The sequence below is a fragment of the Dryobates pubescens genome, chromosome 34 (genome assembly GCF_014839835.1).
Source record: "Dryobates pubescens isolate bDryPub1 chromosome 34, bDryPub1.pri, whole genome shotgun sequence".
Lineage (NCBI taxonomy): Eukaryota > Metazoa > Chordata > Aves > Piciformes > Picidae > Dryobates > Dryobates pubescens.
Genome location: NC_071645.1, coordinates 8,922,741 through 8,948,770, shown reverse-complemented (window position 1 = coordinate 8,948,770; position 26,030 = coordinate 8,922,741). Strand labels below are relative to the sequence as shown.

General features: G+C 57.9%; 1 protein-coding gene across 1 annotated transcript in view; it reads right to left on the bottom strand.

Annotated features, from left to right (window-relative positions):
* PKNOX2 (PBX/knotted 1 homeobox 2) overlaps positions 1-11,343 on the bottom strand; it is a 139,687-nt gene extending 128,344 nt beyond the window's left edge. Inside the window, 1 exon segment of the mRNA XM_054175989.1 lies at positions 11,246-11,343. The gene's annotated coding sequence lies outside the window, so the exon portion shown is untranslated.
* Positions 11,344-26,030: the final 14,687 nt, after the last annotated feature.

Genomic DNA, 26,030 nt, shown 5'->3' with positions numbered 1-26,030 from the left:
ACTCCAGCAGGGTCACAGGCACAGGCTGTTCTCACCCCTCCCAGCAGCCAAACCAGGAGCTCGAGTTGCAGGACACAGCCTGGCCAGGGTCCTGCCATGCTGAGCTGCAAAGCAGCTATTTTGGGATGCAGGATCATTTCACCACCAATTCACCTTGGATTCATGTGACACAGAGCCAGGAGCCCCAAAATAAACAGGGGACCACTCCCCCAGGTTCAAGGAATAGAAATGCAAAATAATAGTAATGCAGCTGAGCCAATGCTGGACATTGAACAGAGCCCCAGCAGGGAGTTGTGCTCTCTGGGATCAAGACCAAGACAGTGCAATGAATGGCCTGGATGAAGAGACACAGGGGACCCAGGGCCACTCTGCTGATGACACCAAACTGGGAGGTGTGGAGGAATGGCTGACAGGCTGAGAATCTTTTGCCCCTTGGCCTGCCCCTGGGCACCACTCAGCAGAGGCTGGCCCCAGCCTCTTGCCCCCCAGGGGCCCTTCAGCTCTTGCTGAGCATTGCTGAGCATTGCTCTGGGGCTGCTCTGCTGCAGGCTCTCAGCCCCAGGGCTCTCAGCCTTGGCTCCTGCCAGAGCTGCTCCAGGCCCCTCAGCAGCTTCCCAGCCTCCCCTGCCCTCTCTCCAGCACTTCTCTGGCCCTCTGCCCCTGGGCAGCACACAGCTGCCCCCAGGGCTCCAGAGGTGGCCTCAGCAGGGCAGGGCAGAGGGGCAGCACAACCTCCCTTGCCCTGCTGCTGCCCACACTCTTCTCCATGCCCCCAGCACAGCCTTGGCCTTCTTGGCCCCCAGGCCACCTTGCTGCTGCTGGCCAACTCCTTGGCCCCCAGCACTGCCAGCTGCTGCTGCTTGCAGCTGCTTGCCAGCAGCTTCCCCCTGCCCTGTGCTGCTGCAGGAGGTTGTTCCTGCCCAGGGCCAGGACCCTGCCCTTGCCCTGCTGCCCCTTCAGGAGGTTGCTCTCCCCCAGCTCTCAGCCTGCCCAGGGCTCCCTGGGTGCCAGCACAGCCTGAGGGCTCTCAGCCACTGCTCCCAGTTTGGTCCCACCAGCAAACTGGCTGAGGGTCCTCTCAGTGCCTTCATGCAGGCTGGTGATGAGATCAATCCAGCCACTGATGAGATCAATCCAGCCATAATTTCCTATTACAAAGCAATCAAGCTGTGATTTTCCTATTACAAATCAATCAATCAATGGTTCTTTATTGCAAGTCAATTCAGATTAAGTCAGATTTAATTAGATTTAGGTTTCACTGCTGTGGGGCTAAATGCCACCTCCTTACATCCCCCCCATACACCCCCCCCCAGCAGGTATTTATAGCTGGCATCTCATCCCCCTGCCCTCAGCCCCAGCCCTTAATTAAATGAGCACAAAGAGTGGCTTGTTGAGGGCTCTGGCCACATGAAGTCGAGCTGGGGAACAGGAAACAAAGGGTTGGATTCTGTCTGCTGGGCTGAAGGGTGCTGTGTGTGCAGAGGGGCCAGGGAGGGGTCCCCTGCCAGGGCAGCCATGGCACAGGATGGGAAAAGGGCTCTGCTGAATGGGTTTGTGCTCAGGGGGGTGTGAGGGGGGCTTGGTAAAGGGCTCAAGCCACGGAGTCCTTCCTAAGGGTCTCTTGCCAGGAGATTCCTGTGACCAGGGCTCTGCTCAGAAGGTTTTGCTAGCAGGGCTCTTGCTGGGGGCTACTGAGGGGGTCCTGCTAAGGGGTTCTTGCTAAAGGAGCTCTTGCTAAGAGTTTCTTGCTCAAGGGGCTCTTGCTGAGAGGGTCTTTGCACTTCCCACCCTGCAGGGTTCATCTCTCCCCAGGGTACATTTTGGGCTCATTTCAGCTGCTTTCAGGAGCAGCCTCCACTACAACCTGCTGAGCTCTTCCCTCTACATCACAGCAGCATGAGAGCACTTCTGCACCCAGCTCCCCTCCCCACACAATTAACTCGGGGTGAAACCAAGCTCCTGAGGATTCCCACAGGGATCACAGTGCCTGGGAATGTCTCTGGCTTCCCCCCAGCTGAGTCAAATCCCAACAGCCATGGCTACAGGGAAGAGAAGTCCCTGCCTGATGTCCACTGCACTGAAGTAACCTTGGCCACTCTCCCTGGTTTTGGCATGAATGTTCCTCATGGATCCTCCAGTGCTGGCTGGGGGATGCTTGGGTCAGAAGGATTGATCCTGTGTGGAGTAAGGTGGGAAAAGTTCCATGAAATGGCAAGAAAAGCTCCTGGATGGCAGGAGGCAGCCCCTGGGATGAGGAGAAAAGGTTGGAATGATCCAAGAGTGATCAAGAAACATCAACACTGGGATGGAAGGAATGCAGGGGGAGGTGTGAGTCAAGTTTGCACTGGGGGGGGGGGGGGAATGGGAGTGGGGAATGTGGCCAGGGGTGGGAATGGGGATGGGGGAGTCACAGCCAAAAGCTGGAGGACAAAAGGGACAAAAGTCATTAAAACTGCAGGGGGAGCACCAAAATTGGAGCAGAATCACCAAAACTGCACCAGCAGTGCTGAAACTGCCCCAGCACCCCCAGCAGGTGCACAGCGTCCCTCAAAGCAGATAAGCTCATTCCAAGGGGATGGGCAGGCCCAAACCTGCACCTGCACCCCTGGAGCTCCAGCAGCATCACTGCACCTGGACAAGCCCCAGCAAAAATGCTCCAGCAGCTGTAAACATTGGAGAGCATCCCCAAACCACACCAGCACCCCCAAACCGCACCAGCACCCCCAAACTGCACCAGCACCCCCAAACTGCACCAGCACCCCCAGCACGAGGCGCCCATTGGGCCAGGACCAGCACCATGAAGCCTGAACCAGCACCACTGAACCTGGATGAGTACCCCCAATACTGCATCAGCAGGATGAGGGCACAGAGGGCACTGCCAGGCAGGTTGCTGGTGACACCAAACTGGGAGCAGTGGGGACAGCCCTCAGGCTGTGCTGCCATTCAGCCAGGCCTGCACAGGCTGCAGAGCTGGGGGGGAGAAAGGGAAGGGAATCCAACAAGGGCAGGGGAGAGTCTGGCAGCTGGGGAAGGACAACCACATGGAGCAGGAGAGGTTGGGGACTGAGCTGCTGGAGAGCAGTGCAGGGGAAAGGTGGCCAGAGGGATGCCCCTGAGCCAGCAGTGTGCCCTGGTGGGCAAGAATTGGCCTTCTTGGCATCCTGGGCTGCAGGAGAAGGGCTGTGGGGAGTGGGTCAGAGAGGTTCTCCTGCCCCTCTGCTCTGCCCTGCTGAGGCCACAGCTGGAACCTTGTGTCCAGCCCTGGGCCCCTCAGCTCCAGCAGGACCTGAGGGAAGTGCTTGAGAGAGTCCAGGGCAGAGGCACAGAGCTGCTGCAGGCAGTGGAACCTCTCCTGTGAGCACAGCTGAGGCAGCTGGGGCTGGGAGCTGGGAGCAGAGCAGCCTGAGGGCTGCCCTCAGGGCTGGGGCTAAAGATGTGCAGGGCTGGAGCCAGGCTCTGCTCAGGGCTGGCCAAGCACAGCACAAGGGGCACTGGGGGCAAGCTGGAGCAGAGGAGGTGCCAGGGGCACAGGAGGGAAACTTTGTCCCTGTGAGGCTGCCAGAGCCTGGGGCAGGCTGCCCAGAGAGGTTGTGGAGTCTGCTCTGGAGCCTTTCCAACCCCCCTGGATGTGTTCTGTGAGCCCTGCCCTGGGTGCCCTGCTCTGGCAGGGCTTGGGCTGGGGGAGCTCCAGAGGTCCCTTCCAGCCCCTCCCATTCTGTGATTCTGTGATCCCTAAATCCACAGCAGCATCACCCCAAGTGCACAGGCAGCCCTCAACATGCAACCAGCACCCCTGAAGGCGCACCATTACCCCCCAAATTACACCAGCATCCTTAAAATCATTCCAGCATCTCTAAAACTTTAAGTGCCACACTGCCCCAGCACCCCTGAGACTGCAGCACCAGCCCCCAGCTGAACCAGTATCCCTGAATAGGGACCAGCGTCCCTGCAACCTGCAGCAGCGTCCCTGCAACCTGCAGCAGCGTCCCTGCAACCTGCAGCAGCGTCCCTGCAACCTGCAGCAGCGTCCCTGCGACCTGCAGCAGCGTCCCTGCAACCTGCAGCAGCATCCCTCAGATCCCAGCAGCATCCCTACCAACTGGAGTAGCATTGCTAACCTCAGCCAAGCATGGTTCAAAGGGGATGAGAATCCCTGAGAGTGCATCAGGAAGCAGAGAGGAACTCAGGAAACAGAGGAAAGAACAGGAGGGAAAAAACCCAGGACTGAATAGGGAAAACATAGGAAGCAGGGCAACAATCAGGCACCAGGGGAAAAATAACAGGAAATGGAAAAAATAATAAATAGAGGGGAAAAATAAAGATATTTTTTGAAAATAATTAGGAAATATGAGGGGGGAAAACAGGAATTAAGAGTTAAAAGTGGGGCAAAAAATCAGGAAATGGGAAAAAAAAAACAGGAAATGAGAATAGAGGGAAAAATAAAAGACAGGAGTAAAAAAAATAGGGAAAAGAACAACAGGAAATGGGAAGAAAATCAGGAAATGGGAAGAAAAACCCCAAGAATTAAGAGGGAAAATAGGAAATGGGACAAAAATCAGGGAACAGGGAACAAGGGAAAGCAGGAAGGGAAAAACATCGAGGGACAAGTAAAGATATTGGGGGGAAGTTCAGGAAATGGGGAGGAACCAGGAAATGGGGAGAAATCACAAAACAGGAAGGAAAAACCCAGGAATTAAGAGGGAAAAATAGGAAATGGGACAAAAATTGGCCACAGTGGAGAAGAAATCAGGAAATGAGAAAAAAATAGGGGGAAAAACTAAGACACTGGGGGAAAAAAATCAGGAAATGGGGAGGGGGAAGGCAAGGAATGGAGAGAAAAACAGGAAATAGTGGGAAATAGCAGAAGACAGGGGAGAAAAACAGGAAATGGGTAGAAAAATCAGGAAATTGGGAGGAGGAACATTAACCAGGGAGAAAATCTGGAAAGAGGGGAGAAAGGCCAGGAAATGTAAGGGGAAATCAGGATGGGAGGGATAGGAAATTGGGGGGGGGGGGGGGAGGGGGGGCAGGAAAAGTGGGGAATGAGGACATCAGGGTTGGGGGGGGTGAGGAAGTGAAGGAAAGAAGCAGGAAGTGAAGCAGGTGGAAGTGCTGGGACAGGCACCAAGCCCTGCAGGCAATGCAGAGCAGAGCAGCTGGGACCAACCTGTTCCCCTCTAAGCATTTCTGAGGAGCATCAGCAGCGCCAGCAGCAGCTCCAGAGCCAGAGCCCTGAGGATCTCCCCAGGAAGGAGGGAGCCTGGAATTGCCCTTTGGGAATTCCATCTTGGATGGACGCCGAGCCACGGAGCTGTGAACGTCAGGGCCGGCCCCGGGGCCGGCTCCGACCCCGGCCCCGGCCCCGGCGCGGCAGGCGCAGGCAGGGCTGGGTCCTGGCGGATGGAAGCACAGGCAGGGGAGCGCCGCGGGGCACAGCTCTGCGGAGCTCTGGGCTGGCTGCTGGCTCGGTGCTGTGACTGGGGAGGTCCTGGGGCTGGTGGTGGCGAGAGAGCAGCAGGGAGTGACCCCAGGGCTGCTGGGAAAGCGGGGGGAAAGGGAAATAAAACAGAACCATGGCAAAACAAACCCCAAACCCAGCCAACCCAAACCACCAAAACCCACAGCCCCAAACCCACCCCCCCAGTGCAACAAACCAAGCCAACCAACAGAAATGGGGGGAAAGGGGAAAGGGGGAAATGGAATGGAGGGAAAACGAAGAAAAGAAAGAAGGGAAGAGGGAAAAGGGGAGAAAGGGGGGGAAAGAAAAAAGCAAAAGAAAGAAAATAAGGGAAAAGGGAAAAGGGGGAAGAGGGAAGAAGGGGAAAATGAAATGAGAAAGGGAAAAGGAAAGGGGAAGAGAATGGGGAAGGGAAATGGAAAGGGGACGGGGGAAGGGGAAGGAAGAAGGGAAAAAATGGGGGGGAAAGGAAACCAAAAAAAAGGGGAAAGGAAAAAAGGGAAAAGAGAGGAAAAGAGGAATAGGGAAAAGGGAAAGGGGAAAAGAGCAAAAGAGGAAAAGGAAAAAAGGAAGTGAGTTTAAACAAGAAAACAGGAAAAATATATAGAAAGTAGGAAAAAAGAGGGGAAGGGCATAAAGTGTGGGGGGAAGGAAGCTGAAGGCCAGGTGCTGGGGTGGGGATGAAGCTCCACCATAAACTGGGGCAGGGGCTGCAGCCTCAGGCACCGCTGCATGCAGCACTGCTCCCGCCCGGCTCCTGCCGGGATGCTCCCTGCCCGGAGCCTGGCTGCCGGCGCAGCCTCGGGGAAACACCAACCCAGGGCGAACAAAGCAGGAACCTCTCGGAAGGCTCCCAACGGGCAGCGGCTCTCCCTCGTCACCAGGGGGCTGCAGCTGGGGAAGGCAGAATTGGGCTACACACTGCGGGCTTGCTGAAAACTTTTCCATCCTTTTTGCAGAGCCTCAGGGAAGGGAAAACCTCCCTGGGGAACGTCACTGGGGGAGGCTTTGTCCTCACCCCCCCAGCAGCACCCCACGGCAAGCCTCCAAACCTCACCTCCAGCTGCACCGAGGTCAGCTGGGGCTTGGGGCAGCAGCGCCTCACAGTATCACAGTATAAGGTTGGAAGAGACCTCGGTGGGAAGCTTCAAGGTGCAGCTACCTGGATACTGGGAGGGTCCTGCCTGGATCAGGGATGGGATGGTGGGGATGGGGCAGGTCACAGGGAAAGGGATGTGGAAAAGGAGGAGATGAATGAGGGAGAGGAGAGGAAGAGAGAGGACAAGGAGAGGATGAGGAGAGGAGAGGACGAGGAGAGGGAGAGGAGAGGAAGAGGAGAGGGAGAGGAGAGGGAGAGGGAGAGGAGAGGGAGAGGAGAGGGAGAGGAGAGGGAGAGGAGAGGGAGAGGAGAGGGAGAGGAGAGGGAGAGGAGAGGGAGAGGAGAGGGGATGCCATGGTTTCACAAAAATGAAAAAACCCTGAAAGAAGACACCAAAGGAATTCAAGTACTAAACCCAAAGAGATAAAATGAGGAGCTAAGGACATTTTTCAACTCCATTAAAAATCAAATTGAAAAATGAACAATAACTGAAAACATAAATGAAAAATCAAATAAAAATCAAGAATCAAGTAACATTTTATGTGAACAAATATAGCAAATTCTAATCACAATAAATAACAAAGACAACTTCGATGGTCCTGGAAAACCCTTTGCAGCTGGAGCTGAGGTTTCAGCCACGGCTCCTCCTCATCCCTGCCTTCTTCCCCAGCTGCTCCAGCATCGCTCCCTTGTGGTCTGCATCTCGCTGGCCACAAAGAGAGTCCCACCAGGAAAGCCTCATCCCGAGGGGACCACAGCTCCAATCCAACCCGGTGCAGGTTTTCCCATAGAGATTACCTGGGTCTAAGTCTAAGGCTCAGTTCCCATCGCTGTGGATGGTGACTCTGAGCCGGCACCAGAGCGCTGCTGGGAACCCTTCCTTTGAGGGTGTTTGGTAACTCCCTCTGTGGTGCTGGCCACAGTTATTTGGGAATCACTTTACTGGACAGCAGGTGGGATGTTAAATTCACCTGGGAATTGCCTGGACTAAGTGAATCACCCTGTGAGCACCCAAAGATGTCCTTTTCCACATCCTAAATAACGACGAAGGATAATTGGGAACAGGCTGCTGGAATGCGGCATGGGTACCCAAGACTGGAAACTGCTGCTTGCCTTTCCCAAGCTCAGGAATATCAAACCTCCCCTAACTTACCCCAAATGCTGGCAAAAGTCTCCTCTGGGCTTTAGAAATGTGGCTTCCCTGCTCCAATATCTCCCCGAGCATCCCAAACCCCACAGCACGGCGGGAGCCAACGCGGCTGGCACCTGGCTGCGCAGCCCCTGCGCCCCACGGGACGAGGGTGGACAGGTGCAGGACCTTTTCCCCAGCAGGACCACAGTGCTGCTTACATTTCCTGGGAGGAAAGCATGCAATGAAATCAATAAAAGCTTGCAATAAAATCAGTAACATCAACAAACCTCTGCTGCTATCACTCAGGCTCACGGCTGCTGGTGATCAGCATGGAAAATGCCAAGAGGGAATTCCAGAGTTCGCTGGAAAAGCCCAACAGGAGCCCTGGTGCAGGGATCCAGCTCAGCCCTGAGCTGGGAACACAGCTTACTCCCTGGGGCTCCGGGGCAGTAAAACCCTCCCCATCTAACACAGCTTCTGGTGCTTGCTTAGGGGGAAAAAATGATGTTTCCTTTAAAGAGTCAGAGATTGACTCCAAGTGAGGCAGTTCCTCCCCAAACCAGAGAGTGTGCCTCCAAAAATAACGTGGTTGAATTCACCTTTAAAAGCAGAAGTGCCATCAAAAGAGGCAGGCCTCTTAAGGAAAAGGAAAAAGAAACTTCCAGGGGCAAAAGAGAGATTTCCTTGTAACGAAGGGCAGAGGTCCTCAGGGGAAGGAGATTGCCCTGAAGCCCAGGGGGTCTCCCTCAAAACCGGAGGAGAGCGCCCTCAGAAACGGAGATTTCCCCTCAGAAACGGAGATTTCCTTGAGCCAAAGGGAGATTTCCTCACAGAAAAGGGACTTCCTTAAACCCCAGCTGACTTCCTTAAAAAGGAGAGATTTTCCCTTCAATCAAAGGGGAAATTTCCTTCTGAAGTGATTTCCTTTAAAAGGAAGGAGATTTCCTGAAGGACAAAGTTCTTCCCTTACGCTAAAGGTAATTTCCAAAGGGGGAGACTACACAGGAACAAAAGGGGAAATTTCCCCAAAGCCAAGAAAGATTTGCTTTAAACCCAGGAATTTCCTTCTCAAACAAGGCAATTTCCGTAGGAAAAAAAGGAGATTCCCTGAAACACAGATTCTTTCCTAAAGGAAAAGGCAATTTCCTTCCCCCTTCCCTCTCCACCATGGGCGTTCAGCCCCCTGCCCCCAGCACTGGTTTTCAGGAGCTGGGGTCTGACACCTGCCCCCAGGAGCCCCCATTTTGGGGGTTGGGGGAAGCGCAGCAGGTCCCTGCCCTCCCCACACTCCTCCATTAACCCTGCCTCTAATTAGCCTCCAGCAATTAACTTCTGCCCCTAATGAAGGAATCTCAGCGCAGGGGGTGAAATAAACCAGGGAGAAGAGTGGGATACAGGAGAATCCAAATCCCCTCATTCTTCTGGCACTGCAAAAGGTGTCAGGCAGAGCACCCCAAATCCCTTTGATTCAGCCAAGTCCCTCTCGCCGTGCAGGCAAAGCCCCCCTGGAGCACCACATCCCAAAGGATTTGGGGGTCACATCCCCCTTCGCTCCGCCGGGATGCTGCCGAAGACGCCAAGTCAGCACTTCCAGAGGCGCGACACCTCCAGCCCGGCCCAACCCGCCTCCAGCCCAGGATTTTCCCACTTCGTTCCCAAAGCCTTTGAGGATTTCAAGGTAAAATCAGTGGAAAAAAGCCAACTCAAAGCCTTTTCCCTCTCCTTCTCCGCGCCGCGGCCCCGGCAGACAGCTGCCCCCGCATCCCGGCCAAAAATAATCCCTGCTTCCCCCCCTCCTCTCCCTCCATCTAATCTCCCCAGCTGGGAGGTTGGAAATATCCCGGTGGGGTTTGGGTTTCCCGTTACGAGCAACAAGAAAAACCGGGAAGAGCCCAAACAAAGAGCCAGAGCCAGAGCCCGAGTGGAGCTTCGACACCCGGCGAGGAGTGCGGGGGGGCGGGGGGCGACGGCACACGGAGCCCTTGCGAAACTTCTGATGCCAGCGGAGTCGCCCTCTGAGGATGGGAATGTGTTAAAAACCCAAATGCATGGAAACGATCAGAATCGTTCAGGAAAAGCCCACCCTGGATGGTGGCAAAGCTGGAAATCTGGATTACTTTAGGGTTCAGGATTGGGAGGGTCCTGTGGAGCCAGCCCCGGGACAACGGCGTGCCCCGGGACAACGGCGTGCCCCGGGATAACGGCGTGCCCCGGGATAACGGCGTGCCCCGGGACAACGGCGTGCGGGGGAAGCTCATCCCCCAGGGAAGCGGCGGCAAGGGGGCAAGGGCCAGGTTTCAGCGCCGGCGTCAAGCCTGTGTGGGCACAGTGCCACCTCCACCCCCTCAGTGGGTACCCTGGGGGCGAGGGGGGCAGCACCCTGGCAAAGCTGGGAGGCTGCGGATCAAGCTGCCCCCTCTCCAACCCTCCCGCGGGGGGGGTCTGCAACTGGCTGAGGGTCTGCAAGCAGCTGGGGAGGTTACAGCTGGTAGGAGGGGGGAGGTGTCTGCAACTGGTTAGGGGTCGCAGAGGGTCTTGCAAACCGCTGGGCGGTTGCAACCTCTGGGGGGGGTTGCAACACTGAGAGGGCTTGTGAGCCCCCCCGGAGACCACTGCAATTGGTCGCATGTGGGGAGGGAATTGTAACTGGCTGGGGGGGTGCTACAACCCCCTCACGGGCACTGCAACCGGTCGGGGGTCTGCAGAGGGTCTTGCAACTGGCTGGGAGAGTTGCAACCCCCCCGGGGGCATTGCAACTGGTGGAAGGGATCTGCAACCACTTAGGGCTCTGAGGATGGTATTGCAACTGGACGGGGAGGCTGCAAACCTCTCCTCGAGGGACATCGCAAGTGATCGGGGGGTCTGCAGCAAGTCCGAGGGTACTGCAACCGGACGGGAGGGTGCAACCTCCCTAGGACCCCTGCAACCCCCCGGGAAGCACTGCAAGAGTTCGGGGCGAGGGGATGTGTGCCTGCGACCAGTCCGAGGGCACTGGAACCGGACGGGGTTGGGGGTGGGGTGCAACCCCCGCGGTGGGGCACTGCAACCGAGCAGTGCGGCCGGGGCTGGGGGCTGGTATTGTACAACCCCCTCGGATCACTGCAACACCCTCACCTCCGCCAACACCGTTACAACCGGCCGGGGGTTTCTGCCTCCCCGGAATCCATCGCACCCACCCGGAGGGGGAGGCACCGCAGACAACCGCAACGGTGGGGCCAAACCGCAGGCGGCTGGAGGTCAGCCGTGGTTGAGGGGGGGTGAGGCGGAGTGGGGGGGAACTGGACACCGGAGGCACGGACACACGCTGCAACCGCGGCCCGCATCGGGCGAAGGGGCGGCGGGGAACGGCAAGTTACTTCCCGCACCGGAGGGGATGGAAGGCGGTTGGGGGGAAGGGGGGAAAGAGGGAAAGCAGAGGGGGGGGTGGGGGTTGGCCCCGCTGCCGCCGCCGCCGCCGCCACACGTGCCCCGCCGGTCGGGCCGCTTTGTCCGCGGCGCTCGGCGCGGCTCCGCCCGCCCCCTGCGCGGCGGCCCCGCCGGTGAGTGACAGCCCTACCTGCCCGCCAATCTTCATCACACCGGCACCGGCCTGACAAGCGCGGCCGCCGCTCGCCGCCCGCCCGGCCCCGCCGCCGCCGCCGCCGCCGCCACGCCCCGCGCCAGGCCCCGCCCCGCGCCTGGCCCGCGCCCCGCCCCCTCGCCGTCGATAGGCCCCGCCCGATGCCCCGCCCCGGCTCCTGACAGGACACGCCCCCCGCGCCGCACCGCTCCCCGGCCGGCGCCCGGCGCCCCCTGCTGGCCGGCGCTCCTCGCGAACACCGCCCCGCGGCGCCCTGCCGCACGGCCGACACCCCGAAAGGGATCCCCCCAGGCAGCCTCCGCGCCCCTCTCCCCCAGCATCTGAGTCCTCCCCATGGTACCAGACAGACTCTCCCACCCGCAGGCTGCATTTGCTACCCTCCAACACATTTGCCCCACCAGCAGCATCTGCCACCCAACACAGTTGACCAATTCACCCCTCCAAACACGTTTCCTCCCAAACATATCTGCCCCCTCATATACACGTGCACCCCCGGGCGCACTTGCCCCCCAAAGCCATTTGCCTCTTCAAACACAGTTTACCCCCAGCAGCATCTGCCTCGCTCCAAAACACATTTACCCCTCCAAGCACACCTGCCCCCGTGGAGTGGCATCTGCCCCCTAAACACATTTGCCCCTTCAAAGACAATCCCCCCCCCAGCAGCAGCAGCCTCCCCATAAATATTTCCCTCCAAAACATGTTTAAGGCCCCCAAACACATTTGCACCCCCAAACACACTTGCCCCACCCCGAGCAGCGTCTGCTCCCAGCCACATTTGCCCCTTGACATTTGCTCCCCAAGCAACTTTTCTCCCCCTCCCCCACATTTGTCCCCAGCTACATTTGCCCCCCCAGCCACATCCTGAGCCAACCTCTGTGGCCTTGGACACCACCTCCCCACATCCACAAACTGCCCCAGGGGTGTCACCCCCCCCACCAGTGTCACCAACACCCCGGGGGGGGTCACAAATACCTACCCACCCACCCCCTCCCCAGCATCACCTTTACATTTGGGGCACTAAAACAAATCCCTGCCTGGGGCATTTCCCACCCAGGGCTCTTCCCATGGCACCATCCCCGGAGTCAAAACGCTCCGATGCACCGTCCCTCCCTTCCCCCAGGGACCTGGAGATGAGAGCTTGCTGCAGTCAGCCCCACCGGGAGCACTGCAGCCAGGTTTTATTGCAGGAGACACAAGGATGGAGTTTTCCAGACCAGCCCCAGCCACACTTTGAATTCTCCCAGTTTTCCATCCCCTTCCCCAATACAAATTCCCATCAAAACCAGGCTGGGTTAAGAAATGTTGAATCTCTGAACATTCCCTAAGGAATAGGAGAGAGGGAATCACTTCAAATATCCCTGGAATTCTTTCAGGGTGGGATAGAATTGGCTCCAAAGAGGGGGATGTATGAGCCAGGGGGATGGGTTAGGGATGGTCATGGATCTGATGGGAAAGGTGGATAAATGAGCTTAAATTGAAGGCCAAGAGCCCCAAAGCACCTCATTTTCCCCCTGAAATCTTCCACCAATCCCCATTCCTCAGTCCCTCCTTCCATCTCATCCCAAAGAAATCCATAAAGGAAATATCACAGAATCACAGAGCTGTCAGGGCTGGAAGGGACCTCAAGGCTCAGCCAGTCCCAGCCCCCTGCCATGGGCAGGGACACCTCACCCCACAGCAGGTTGCTCACAGCCACCTCCAGCCTGGCTGCAAACACCTCCAGGCAGGAGGCTGCCACCACCTCCCTGGGCAGCCTGTGCCAGGCTCTCACCACCCTCCTGGGCAACAGCTTCTTCCTCACAGCCAATCTCAATCTCCCCACTTCCATCCCCTGCAGTCCTATCTCTCCCTGACACCCTTCAAAGTCCCTCCCCAACTTTCCTGGAGCCCCCTGCAGCTCCTGGAAGGCCACCAGAAGGTCTCCTGGGAGCCTTCTCCTCTCCAACCTGCACAGCCCCAACTCTCTCAGGCTGTCTGCAGAGCAGAGCAGCTCCAGCCCTCTGCTCCTCCTCCTGGCCCTGCTCTGGACACCTTCCAGCCCCTCCAGAGCCTTCCTGGCACAGAGGCTCCAGAGCTGCAGCTGTGGTCTCAGCAGAGTGGAGCAGAGGGGCAAATCTCTGCACCTCCTCCATGGGAGCAGCCTCTAAACCATGGAGACCTTTGGGTTTGCCATCAAAGGGCAACCAAAAATTGGTGGATCCTGAGCTCCACTGATTAAATAGCAGAGGGGTGGCAGCAGCTGGGTGGGATGAATCCTACCTTCCCAGAAGAAAAGGCATCATGTCACTGGAACAACCAGGACCTCAGGATTCCTTGGAAGCTTCCAAAGTGTTCTTTGGAGAGGTCAGGACACTGATCTGCAGGCATCCCATGTTCACTCCTTGAGCATCCCACACTGATTCCTCAAGCATTCCCTGTTGACTCCTCAAGCACCCCATGTCTATCCCCTCAGCAGCCCACGTTTGCTCCTCCAGCATCTCATTCCTCTTCCTAAATGTCTGTTGCCAATCTCCAAAGCAATTCCTCTGCTAGTTTTGGAATCTTCAGGATTCATCCTCCAGGAAAAGCATCCAGGTAAGTGTGAAATCTCCTGCACTCTTGGGGGTTCTCCCCCAGAAAAGCATCTTCCTGCTGTGAGAGCTCACTCTGGGGTGGCCTTGTTTTGCTCAGATCTCATCCCACAGGACTGGGAATGCTCAGCAGTGCTCCTGCTGGAATGCTCAGCCCTCATCTCCCCACCCTGGGCCACCCTCTGGTGACCACAGCTCACGATGCTGCAGTACCACCGGGAAGAGATCTCCAGAACAGGAATCTCCTGCCCAACCCCCTCCTGCCCCACCCAGATCCCCACTGGGGCATGGACAGTTGGAAAACCTCCCCTGGAATGAGACCTCCTTCAGCACTCAGCCCTTATCCCAGAGCAGGTAGATGGTTCCTTCTGGGAATGAAGGAATCGTTAAACCATGGATTTTAGGACACAGAAGGATGAGTTTGGCAGCTGAGCAGCATGGTGGGGGGAGGGAAGATGTCCCCTCCCAGCCACTCCTGGGAAAGATGTTGGATCCCCTCAGGAGCTTAAGGATGATAAAATGGGATCCCTAAAGATAATTTAGGGCTCTGTTTGGATCAGATACTTCTCCAAGGGATGGGTAGCACCCAGCAGTATTCCCCCTCTGTCTCGGGCACCACTCTGTCATCAGGAGATGATGCTGGATCCAAACCACCCCCAAAAATGATGCTGGGGGCAGGGCTGGGTCCAGTCTTGCTGAACATCTTCATCACTGACCTGGATGAAGAGAGAGAGGGGACCCTCAGCCAATAAACACCGGGAGCTGGCACCCAGGGAGCCCTGGGCAGGCTGAGAGCTGGGCACAGGAACCTCCTGAAGGTGAAGCAGGACAAAGGCAGGGTCCTGGCCCTGGGCAGGAACAACCTCCTGCAGCAGCACAGGGCAGGGGGAAGCTGCTGGCAAGCAGCTGCAAGCAGAAGCAGCTGGCAGTGCTGGGGGACAAGGAGTTGGCCAGCAGCAGCAAGGTGGCCTGGGGGCCAAGAAGGCCAAGGCTGTGCTGGGGGCATGGAGAAGAGTGTGGGCAGCAGCAGGGCAAGGGAGGTTGTGCTGCCCCTCTGCCCTGCCCTGCTGAGGCCACCTCTGGAGCCCTGGGGGCAGTTGTGTGCTGCCCAGGGGCAAGAGGCTGGGGCCAGCCTCTGCTGAGTGGTGCCCAGGGCCAGGCTAAGCAGGGGTTAGTCACAGAATGGGAGGGGCTGGAAGGGACCTCTGGAGCTCCCCCAGCCCAAGCCCTGCCAGAGCAGGGCACCCAGGGCAGGGCTCACAGAACACATCCAGGGGGGTTGGAAAGGCTCCAGAGCAGACTCCACAACCTCTCTGGGCAGCCTGCCCCAGGCTCTGGCAGCCTCACAGGGACAAAGTTTCCCTCCTGTGCCCCTGGCACCTCCTCTGCTCCAGCTTGCCCCCAGTGCCCCTTGTGCTGTGCTTGGCCAGCCCTGAGCAGAGCCTGGCTCCAGCCCTGCACATCTTTAGCCCCAGCACTGAGGGCAGCCCTCAGGCTGCTCTGCTCCCAGCTCCCAGCCCCAGCTGCCTCAGCTGTGCTCACAGGAGAGGTTCCACTGCCTGCAGCAGCTCTGTGCCTCTGCCCTGGACTCTCTCAAGCACTTCCCTCAGGTCCTGCTGGAGCTGAGGGGCTCAGAGCTGGACACAAGGTTCCAGCTGTGGCCTCAGCAGGGCAGAGCAGAGGGGCAGGAGAACCTCTCTGACCCACTCCCCACAGCCCTTCTCCTGCAGCCCAGGATGCCAAGAAGGCCAATTCTTGCCCACCAGGGCACACTGCTGGCTCAGGGGCATCCCTCTGGCCACCTTTCCCCTGCACTGCTCTCCAGCAGCTCAGTCCCCAACCTCTCCTGCTCCATGTGGTTGTCCTTCCCCAGCTGCCAGACTCTCCCCTGCCCTTGTTGGATTCCCTTCCCTTTCTCCCCCCCAGCTCTGCAGCCTGTCCAGGCCTGGCTGAATGGCACCCTCCAACCAGACTCAGTCCCATTGACTACACCTCTCTGACTTCTCCCCTTCACTCAGTTCCCATCCACCTCACTCCCTGACCTTCCAGACCACACCGGCTGCAAGGGTGCTGTGGGAGATGGTGGCTCATGGAGCTGGGAGACTGTTTGGGATGTTTCTGGAGGCAAAGTGCTGGAGAAGTGGCAGCTTCTGTACCCTGTGAGGAGCAGCTCCCCACTGCCAGCTGCCTGCTTTGGAATGTTTCCTTTCCAGCCAGAATCAGTTCACAGCTGCTCCTTCAGGCCCTCCTGCACCAAGTCACTGCCAGCAGCCAACTGACTGAGCCCTTCCCAAGCACTTCCAGGAGAAAAAGAGGGGGGAAGACCCCAACCCCAAAGCAAAGCAAGGTAAATCAAGGCGTTTAAAGCCACTCACCTCCAGCAGTCGGGCAAGCTGGGGAGCCTGCAACAGCAGCAGGCTGAGATGGGGCTGGGCTGGATGGGTACACACCAGGGAGGGTAAACCAGTGAAAGAATCATCAACTGCACCTTGTATGAATGCTGTGGGATCAGACTGGGCTTGGTGGCTGGGCTAAGGCAGGTGAAGCCCCCTCACACTCATTTTTCACTTGGATGTCAGTTGGGTGGCCACAGAGGCTGGGTGCCAGCCAGCCAGCAAAAGCTGCCTGGAGCTGCTGGCTCCTCCCTGCCTTCCAAAGCCTGGCTCCACCGGAGAGGTTTCCTCACCTTGGCTGGGCTTCAGCAGCCCTTCCCCACCCTCGCTGCCGGAGTCTCGGCAGCTGCACCCAGCGCGGTGCCAGCCGCCGGCACCAGCCCGGCCCCGCGGCAGCCACCCAAGGGAGGAGCAGGAGATGGTCACAACTCCTTAAAGATGCAAATTGAGAAGCAGCCATCAAAACGTGAGAGCTCTGCTGCTCCCCTCGGCAGCGTGCAGATCCCAGCGGCAGCTCTTTGTTTGATCCAGCAGCACTTCCCCGAGCAGGCTCCCTGGAGCAGGGAGGCAGCTGGACCATGGACACTGCCTTGGGAGCAGCTGCTTTGCTCGGGCTCGCCCTGGACCTCCTCTGACAGCATCCAGGGAGCCTTGCAGGGGCCGAATTCTGAGGTTTATTTTTTGTACAGCCACCTTTAGTGGCTTTGGCTTTGCACAGTTTACCCCAAAGAATCTGAAATGCAACCTAAATGATCCCCACTCTTGGCTGGGGGAGCACTGGGGTGGGCAGACACTGGAACAGGCTGCCCAGGGAGGTTGCTCCCTGGAGGTATCACAGTATCACAGTAACTAAGGTTGGAAGAGACCCCAAGGATCATCAAGTCCAACCTGTTCCAACAGACCTCACAACTAGATCATGTCAGCAAGTGCCACGTCCAATCTCCCCTTGAACACCTCCAGGGACGGTGACTCCACCACCTCCCTGGGCAGCACATTCCAATGACGAATGACTCTCTCGGTGAAGAACTTTCTCCTCACCTCCAGCCTAAACCTCCCCTGGCACAGCTTGAGACTGTGTCCTCTTGTTCTGCTGCTGGGTGCCTGGCAGAAGAGACCAACCCCCTCCTGTCTACAACCACCTTTCAGGTAGTTGTAGAGGGCAATGAGGTCACCTCTGAGCCTCCTCTTCTCCAGGCTAAACAACCCCAGCTCCCTCAGCCTCTCCTCACAGGGCTGTGCTCAAGGCCTCTCCCCAGCCTTGTTGCCCTTCTCTGGACACCTTCAAGTCTCTCAATGTCCTTCTTAAACTGAGGGGCCCAGAACTGGACACAGTACTCAAGGTGTGGCCTAACCAATGCAGAGTCCAGGGGCACAATGACCTCCCTGCTCCTGCTGGCCACACTGTTCCTAATACAGGCCAGGATGCCATTGGCCCTCTTGGCCACCTGGGCACACTGCTGGCTCATGTTTAGGCGGGTGTCAATCAGCACCCCCAGGTCCCTCTCTGTTTGGCTGCTCTCAGCCACTCTGACCCCAGCCTGTAGCTCTGCATGGGGTTGCCGTGGCCAAAGTGCAGCCCCTGGCACTTGGACTTGTTGAATGCCATCCCATTGGCCTCTGCCCAGCTGTGCAGTCGGTCAAGGTCCCTCTGCAGAGCCTTTCTACCCTCTAACTGACCAACATCTGTTCCCATCTTGGTGTCATCTGCAAACTTGCTGATGACTGACTCAACCCCCTCATCCAGATCATCAATGAAGATGTTAAAGAGGATGGGGCCCAGCACTGATCCCTGGGGGACGCCACTGGTGCCTGGCTGCCAGCTGGATGTGGCACCATTCACCACCACTCTCTGGGCTCAGCCTCCAGCCAGTTCCTAACCCAGCACAGAGTGTTGCTGTCCAAGCCACGAGCTGACAGCTTAGCCAGCAGTTTACTGTGGGGGACGGTGTCAAAGGCCTTGCTGAAGTCCAGGCAGACCACATCCACAGCCTCCCCACGTCCACCAGACGGGTCACCTGATCATAGAAGGAGATCAGGTTGGAGAGGCAGGACCTGCCCTTCCTAAATCCATGTTGGCTGGGCCTGAGGTGTCTGAGGCCAGGCTGCATGAGGCCTTGAGCAGCCTGGGCTGGTGGGAGATCATAGAGCCACAGACTCATAGAATGGGTTGGGTTGGAGAGGACCTTAAAGACCATCTGGTTCACCTCCCACCAGCCCAGGTTGCTCAAGGCCTCATCTAACCCAGCTCTGAATGCCTCATGGGAGGGAGCATCCACAACTTCCACAGGCAACCTGTGCCTGCCCATAGCAGGGGGTTGGAACTGGATGGTCTTTATGGTCCCTCCCAACCCAAACCATTCTATGAATCTATGAATCTGAGCCTTGCTGATGGACCTGAGCAGCCAAACATCTCCTCCACAGGCAAAAGAAAGCAGAAACAGATTGGCACAGCCTCTGGGGCTCCTTCTAAACTTCCTCAGGTCTGAGACCAAACCCCCAGGGCTGGAATCCCAGAATCCCAGCAGGGTGGGGTTTGGAAGGGACATCTGGAGCTCATCCAGTCCAACCTGCTCTGCTCAAGCAGGACACCCACAGCAGCTTGCCCAGGGTCACAATGGCCAGGGGGAGGTGGAATCTCTCCACAGAAGGAGACTCCACAACCTCTCTGGGCAGCCTGAGAGGGCCAAATAGAATGGTGGCCCTCAAGCAGTCTGTGGTTTTGAAGGACCATGAAGTCCAGACCCATGTGGACATTGCTACAGGCTCTTCAGGAGAGACAGGGCAGGGAGAAGGGGTGGAGGGGTGGCCCTGTACATCAGGGAGGCTCTAGACACCATGGAACTAGAGATCTAGGATGATAAGGTTGAGTGCCTGTGGGTGAAGATTAGAGGGAAGACCAACAGGGCAGACATCCTGGTTGGAGTCTGTTACAGACCACCCAACCAGGAGGAAGATGTTGATGAAGCATTCTATAGGCAGCTTCAGGCTGTCTCAAGATCTCCTGACCTTGTTCTCATGGGCGACTTCAACCTGCCTGACATCTGCTGGGATCTCAACACAGCAGAGAGGAGACAGTCCAGGAGGTTCTTAGAGTGCATGGAGGACAGCTTCTTATCCCAGGTGCTGTGTGAGCCTGCCAGGGGCAAGGCTCTGCTGGACCTCCTTTTTACAAGCAGAGCAGGGCTGGTGGGGATGTGGTGGTTGGAGGCTGGCTGGGCTCCAGTGACCAGGAGATAACTGAGTGTTCAACATGCAGCCAAGCTGAGAGGGGCAGCAACAAAACCTCCACTCTGGACTGCCGGAGGGTGGACTTCAGGTTACTCAAGGAACTAACTAAGGGTTCCTTGGGAAACAGCCCTTAAAAACCAAGGGGTCCAGGAGGGCTGCAGCTGCTTGAGGAAAGAGCTCTTGAAGGCTCAGAGCAGGCTGTGCCAAGGTGCCAGAGATGAGCCCAGGGCACACAGCCTGGATGGGCAACGAGCTTCTGAGTGAATCAAGGGGAAAAAGAGGAGGTCTCATCTTTGGCAGGAAGGAGAGGTGACCCATGGGGTGTTTGAGGATGTTGCTAAGTCATGCAGGAGAACAATTAGAGAGGCAAAAGCCTATTTAGAGCTTAGCCAGTGCTGTGAAGGACAACAAACAATCCTGCTACAAACACATGAATGGCAAGAGGAGGGCAGGGACACGGAGGGGAACATGGTAACTAAAGATGAGGAAAAGGCAGAGGTGCTTAACACCTTCTTTGCTTCAAATTTTAATAGCAGGATAGGTTGTCTGCAGGCCCAGTGGCCTCCTGAGCTGGCAGATGGGGGCAGGGAGCAGGATAGTTCCCCTGTGATCCAGGGGGAGGCAGTCAGAGACCTCCTGAGCCGCTCAGATCCCCACCAGTCCCTGGGACCAGATGGGATCCATCCTGGGGTGCTGAGAGCAGATGAGCTGCCAAGCTGCTCTCCAGCATTCACCACCAGCCCTGGCTCCCTGGAGAGGTCCCAGAGCACTGGAAGCTGCCAGGGTGATGCCCATCCACAAGCAGGGCTGGAAGGAGGAGCCAGGGAATTCCAGAGCTGGCAGCCTGCCCTCAGTGCCAGGCAAGGTTATGGCACAGGACAGCCTGGGTGCAGTCACACAGCACTCACAGCATGGCCAAGGGCTCAGGCCCAGCCAGCAGGGATTCAGGCAGGGCAGGTCCTGCCTGACCAACCTGAGCTCCTTCCATGCCCAGGGGACTCCTGGGGGATGTGGGGCAGGCTGTGGATGAACTCTGCCTGGACTGCAGCAAGGCCTTGGCCACCATCCCCCACAGCCAACCCCTGGCCAAGCTGTCAGCCCCTGGCTGGGGCAGCAGCTCTCTGAGCTGGGTTAGGAACTGGCTGGAGGCTGAGCCCAGAGAGTGGTGGTGAATGGTGCCACAGCCAGCTGGCAGCCAGGCACCAGTGGTGTGCCCCAGGGAGCAGTGCTGGGCCCCAGCCTGAGCAATATCTTCATTGATGATCTACAGGAGGGGATGGAGTCCAGCAGCAGTGAATGTGCAGAGGACACCAAGCTGGGGGCAGGAGCTGAGCTGTCAGAGGGCAGCAGAGCTCTGCAGAAGGACCTTGCCAGGCTGCACAGATGGGCAGAGGCCAACAGGATGGCATTGAACAAGTCCAAGTGCCAGGGGCTGCACTTTGGCCACAGCAACCCCAGGCAGTGCTGCAGGCTGGGGGCAGAGTGGCTGAGAGCAACAGGCAGAGAGGGACCTGGGGGGAGTGGTGGAGAGCAGCTGAACAGGAGGCAGCAGTGTGCCCAGGGGGCCAAGAAGGCCAAGGGCATCCTGGCCTGCAGCAGGCAGAGTGTGGCCAGCAGGAGCAGGGAAGTCCTTGTGCCCTGTGCTCAGCACTGCTGAGGCCACCCCTGGAGTCCTGTGTCCAGCTCTGGGCTGCTCAGCTCAAGAAGGACATTGAGAGACTTGAAGGTGTCCAGAGAAGGGCAAGGAGGCTGGGGAGGGGTCTGGAGCACAGCCCTGGGAGGAGAGGCTGAGGGAGCTGGGGTTGCTTAGCCTGCAGAAGAGGAGGCTCAGGGGAGACCTTCTTGCTCTCTGCAACTCCCTGCAGGGAGGTTGGAGCCAGCTGGGGGTTGGGCTCTTCTGCCAGGCACCCAGCCCCAGAACAAGAGGACAGTCTCAAGCTGTGCCAGGGGAGGTTCAGGCTGGAGGGGAGGAGAAAGTTCTCGCCAGAGAAAGTTGTTAGCCCTTGGGATGTGCTGCCCAGGGAGGTGGTGGAGTCCCCATCCCTGGAGATGTTTAAGAGGGGACTGGATGAGGCCCTTGGTGCCATGGTTTAGTTGCTCAGATGGTGCTGGGTGATGGGTTGGCCTTGATGATCTCTCAGGTCTTTTCCAACCTGGTCTATTCTATTCTATTCTATTCTATTCTATTCTATTCTATTCTATTCTATTCTATTCTATTCTATTCTATTCTATTCTATTCTATTATGTTCCATTCCATTCCATTCCATTCCATTCCATTCCATTCCATTCCATTCCATTCCATTCATCCTGATGCTGGGCAGCCTGCTCTGGGTGGCTGCCATGGCTCTCACTCAGCTGGGATTCTGTGACACATCTGGCTGGGAAGGTCACTGATGCCAAGGGAAGTCCCCAGGGGACCTCCAGCCTGGGCTGTGGATGCAGCCATGAGCTGAGTGAGACATTCTGGCCAGACCCAGAGGAACATTCTCCTTCCCAAGGCCCCTGAGCTGTGTGAAAATCCCACACTCAATGTGGGATGTAAGAGCCTCAGCTGCTGTGCTCAGCCTCGGGGAGAGGAGAGCTTAAGGGCAAGGCTGTGACTTCTGAGGGCAGCCCCCAGGGGCCACACAGAGCTTTCACCTTGCTGCTCCTGGCCCAGCCACTTCCCCCCCACCCCCCCAAAACACAAACAAGGAAGGAAATTCATTTTTTGGGAGAAAAATAGCAAGCACAGCAGCAGCTGCAGCACTCCCAAGCTGCTGTCCAGGGAGCAGGGGAGAAAGAATCGATCCGGGGGGAATGCAAAGGGTGAGAGCAAAGGTGAGGTGAGAGGGAGAGGCTGAGATTAAAGCTGCAAGCAGAGCTGGAACCCAAAGAAACCAAAGTTTTGAGGGTTTATGGTGATGGCTGCACTCAAGCCCCATGTCTGCGCTGTTTGTGTCCAGTTGTGTGCTGCCCAGGGGCAGAGGGCCAGAGAAGTGCTGGAGAGAGGGCAGGGGAGGCTGGGAAGCTGCTGAGGGGCCTGGAGCAGCTCTGGCAGGAGCCAAGGCTGAGAGCCCTGGGGCTGAGAGCCTGCAGCAGAGCAGCCCCAGAGCAATGCTCAGCAATGCTCAGCAAGAGCTGAAGGGCCCCTGGGGGGCAAGAGGCTGGGGCCAGCCTCTGCTGAGTGGTGCCCAGGGCCAGGCCCAGGGGCAGTGGGCAGAGAGTGGAGCCCAGGAGGTTGGAGGGGAAGAGGAGGAGAAAGTTGTTTGTTGGGAGGGTGCTGGAGGCCTGGAGCAGGCTGCCCAGAGAGGTTGTGGAGTGTCCTGGTGTGGAGAGCTCCCAACCCCCCCTGGGCACTGTGCCCCTGGGCAAGCTGCTGGGGGTGCCCTGCTGGAGCAGGGCCTGGACTGGAGGAGCTCCAGAGGTCCCTTCCACCCCATCCATGCTGGGGTTCTGGGATCCTCTTGTCACCAGTTTCACCTGTGGGACTGGGCAGGCAGAAGGATGAGAGCTCCAGGTTGCTCTTTGCACCTTTGAGCATCCCCAACCCCCAGCTCAGAGCATGGAGGTGCTCCAGAAACTGCCCTGCTGGGGGCAGCCCAACAAGCCCAAGGGAGTTCTGCAGTGGTCCTTGCAGAGTGCTGGGAGAGTCAGCACTGCCCCTGGAGCTGCCTAAGCTCAGCTGAACTTGGTGGTGCCAAAGGTCTGCTCCAGCCAGAAGGATTCTGTGCTTCTGAAGAGTTCAGCTGCACTTGGAGCTTGGAGTTCTGCCTCTCACAGCTGCAGGGTTTCCTTGGTTGCCCAACCTCAGCAGCATGGTCTGGGGGCTCAAAAGTTGTCTCCCCTCAAGCCAGAGGAGCTGCCCTGAGAGCTCTCACAAAATCATCAGCAAGAGGAAGAGGCTTGAAGCCCTTCCCACCCCCATGGTGTTGGGGTCCTGGGGCTGCTCACAGACCCCCAGCACCCCACCAGGGATGCAGCACCTCCCATGTCACCGACCCTTCCCAACCAGGAGCCATTCCCAAACACTCAGCTGTGAGTTATGACCAGGAGGCTATTAGGGGCCCATTAGAGGCTAATGAGCAGCCGGTGATTAACGTCATTAGGAGGCACAGCAAAGCAATTGATGATGATGAGCCACTGCCAGGGCCCTGTCAAGGCTTTCATTATGGATGACTCCTTGGGCTCTGGCCTCAGAAACTCCTGGGCTGGAAGGAGGAAGAGGCTGGCACAGGCCAAGGTGAGAGGGTTCCAGGGGTGAGGGCAGAAGGAGGTCCCTCAGGGAGGGCTGGGGTGGATGGCAGTGCTGCAGGAGCATCTCCCTGGAGCACCTTTGCCAATGCCACCACCAAAGCAAACTACAGCGAGGCCTGCTGGGCTGAAAGGCATCTGCCCAGCACCACAGCCATGCTGACAGGCTGAGCTCCCTACAACCACCTGAGAGGGGCTGCTCAGAAGGGTCTGGACAAGGGGAAATGGTTTGAAACTGAGCAGGAGAGATTGAGAGTGGAGATGAGGAAGAAACTCCTGAGAGTGAGGGCATTGGCCTGGACCTGAGCACAGCCTTCAACACTGTCCTGCACCACATCCTGGTGCCCAGGCTGGTGCAGGATGGGTCCCATGGAAGCACCATGCAGGGGGTACAGAACTGGCTTGGGGGCTGCACCCAGAGGGTGGCTGTCAATGGTCCATGGCCAAGGGGAGGCCAGGGACAAGTGGAGTCCCTCAGGGATCAGCCCTGGGAGCAGTCCTGTTTGACATCTGTGTTGGTGCCATGGAGAGTGGCACTGAGGCTCCCTCAGCACCAAGCTGTGTGGTGCTGCTGACAGCTGGAGGCAAGGATCCATCCAGAGGGACCTGGGCAGGCTGCAGAGCTGGGCCCAGGACAACCTCAGGAGGTTCAACAAGACCAAGGGCAAGGTCCTGCAGCTGGGGCAGGGCAATCCCAGGCCCTGATCCAGGCTGGGCAGGGACTGGCTGGAGAGCAGCCCTGCAGGAAAGGCCTTGGGGGTGCTGGGGGAGGAGAAGCTCAGCAGGAGCCAGCAGGGAGCACTTGCAGCCCAGAGAGCCAAGCAGAGCCTGGGCTGCAGCAAGAGAAGTGTGGCCAGCAGGGCCAGGGAGGGGATTCTGCCCCTCTGCTCCACTCTGCTGAGCCCACAGCTGCAGCTCTGGGGCCAGCTCTGGAGCCTCTGTGCCAGGAAGGCTCTGGAGGGGCTGGAAGGTGTCCAGAGCAGGGCCAGGAGGAGGAGCAGAGGGCTGGAGCTGCTCTGCTGTGAGCACAGCCTGAGAGAGTTGGGGTTGTGCAGGCTGCAGAGGAGAAGGCTCCCAGGAGACCTCATTGTGGTCTTCCAGGATCTGCAGGGGGCTCCAGGAAAGTTGGGGAGGGACTTTGGAGGGTGTCAGGGAGAGATAGGACTGCAGGGGATGGAAGTGGGGAGATTGAGATTGGCTGTGAGGAAGAAGTTGTTGCCCAGGAGGGTGGTGAGAGCCTGGCACAGGCTGCCCAGGTAGGTGGTGGAAGCCTCCTGCCTGGAGGTGTTTGCAGCCAGGCTGGAGGTGGCTGTGAGCAACCTGCTGTGGTGTGAGGTGTCCCTGCCCATGGCAGGGGGCTGGGACTGGCTGAGCCTTGAGGTCCCTTCCAGCCCTGACAGCTCTGTGGTTCTGTGATATTTCCTTTATGGATTTCTTTGGGATGAGATGGAAGGAGGGACTGAGGAATGGGGATTGGTGGAAGATTTCAGGGGGAAAATGAGGTGCTTTGGGGCTCTTGGCCTTCAATTTAAGCTCATTTATCCACCTTTCCCATCAGATCCATGACCATCCCTAACCCATCCCCCTGGCTCACACATCCCCCTCTTTGGAGCCAATTCTGTCCAGCCCTGGCAGTTCTCTGATTCTATGATTCTATGACATCCCCATCACAGCTTGTCCCAAACACCATAACTTCACAGTACCACAGAACATAAGAGGCTGGAAGGGATCTTAAGAGGGCATCCAGTCCAAGCCTGCCAGAGCAGCATCCCCCAGGGCAGGCTGCACAGGGATGCAGCCAGGTGGGGCTGGAAAGGCTCCAGAGGAGACTCCACAACCTCTCTCGGCAGCCTGCTCCAGGCCTCTGTCACCCTCACTGGAAAGAAGTTTCTCCTCATGCTGAGCTGAAATCTCTGTTCCAGCTTCTTCCTGTTGTTCATTATCTTATTGCTGTGCACCACCCAAAGGAGCCTGGCCCCCTCCCCTGGCCCCCTCCCCTGGCTCCCTCCCCTTGCCCCCAGCCCTCAGCTCTTGATAGACATTGATCAGATCCCTCTCAGCCTTCTCCTCTCCAGACTCAACAGCCCCAGGGCTCTCAGTCTCCCTCCACAGGGGAGATGCTCAAGTCCCCTGAGCATCCTCCTGGCTCTCCCTTGGCCTCCCCCCAGCAGGTCTCTGTCTCTCTTGAGCTGGGGAGCCCAGCACTGGGCACAGGATTGCAGCTGTGGTCTGAGCAGGGCAGAGCAGAGGGGGAGCAGAACCTCCCCAGCCCTGCTGCTGGCCACACTTCCCTTGCTGCACCCCAGGACCCCATTGCCTCTCTTGGCCCCCAGGGCA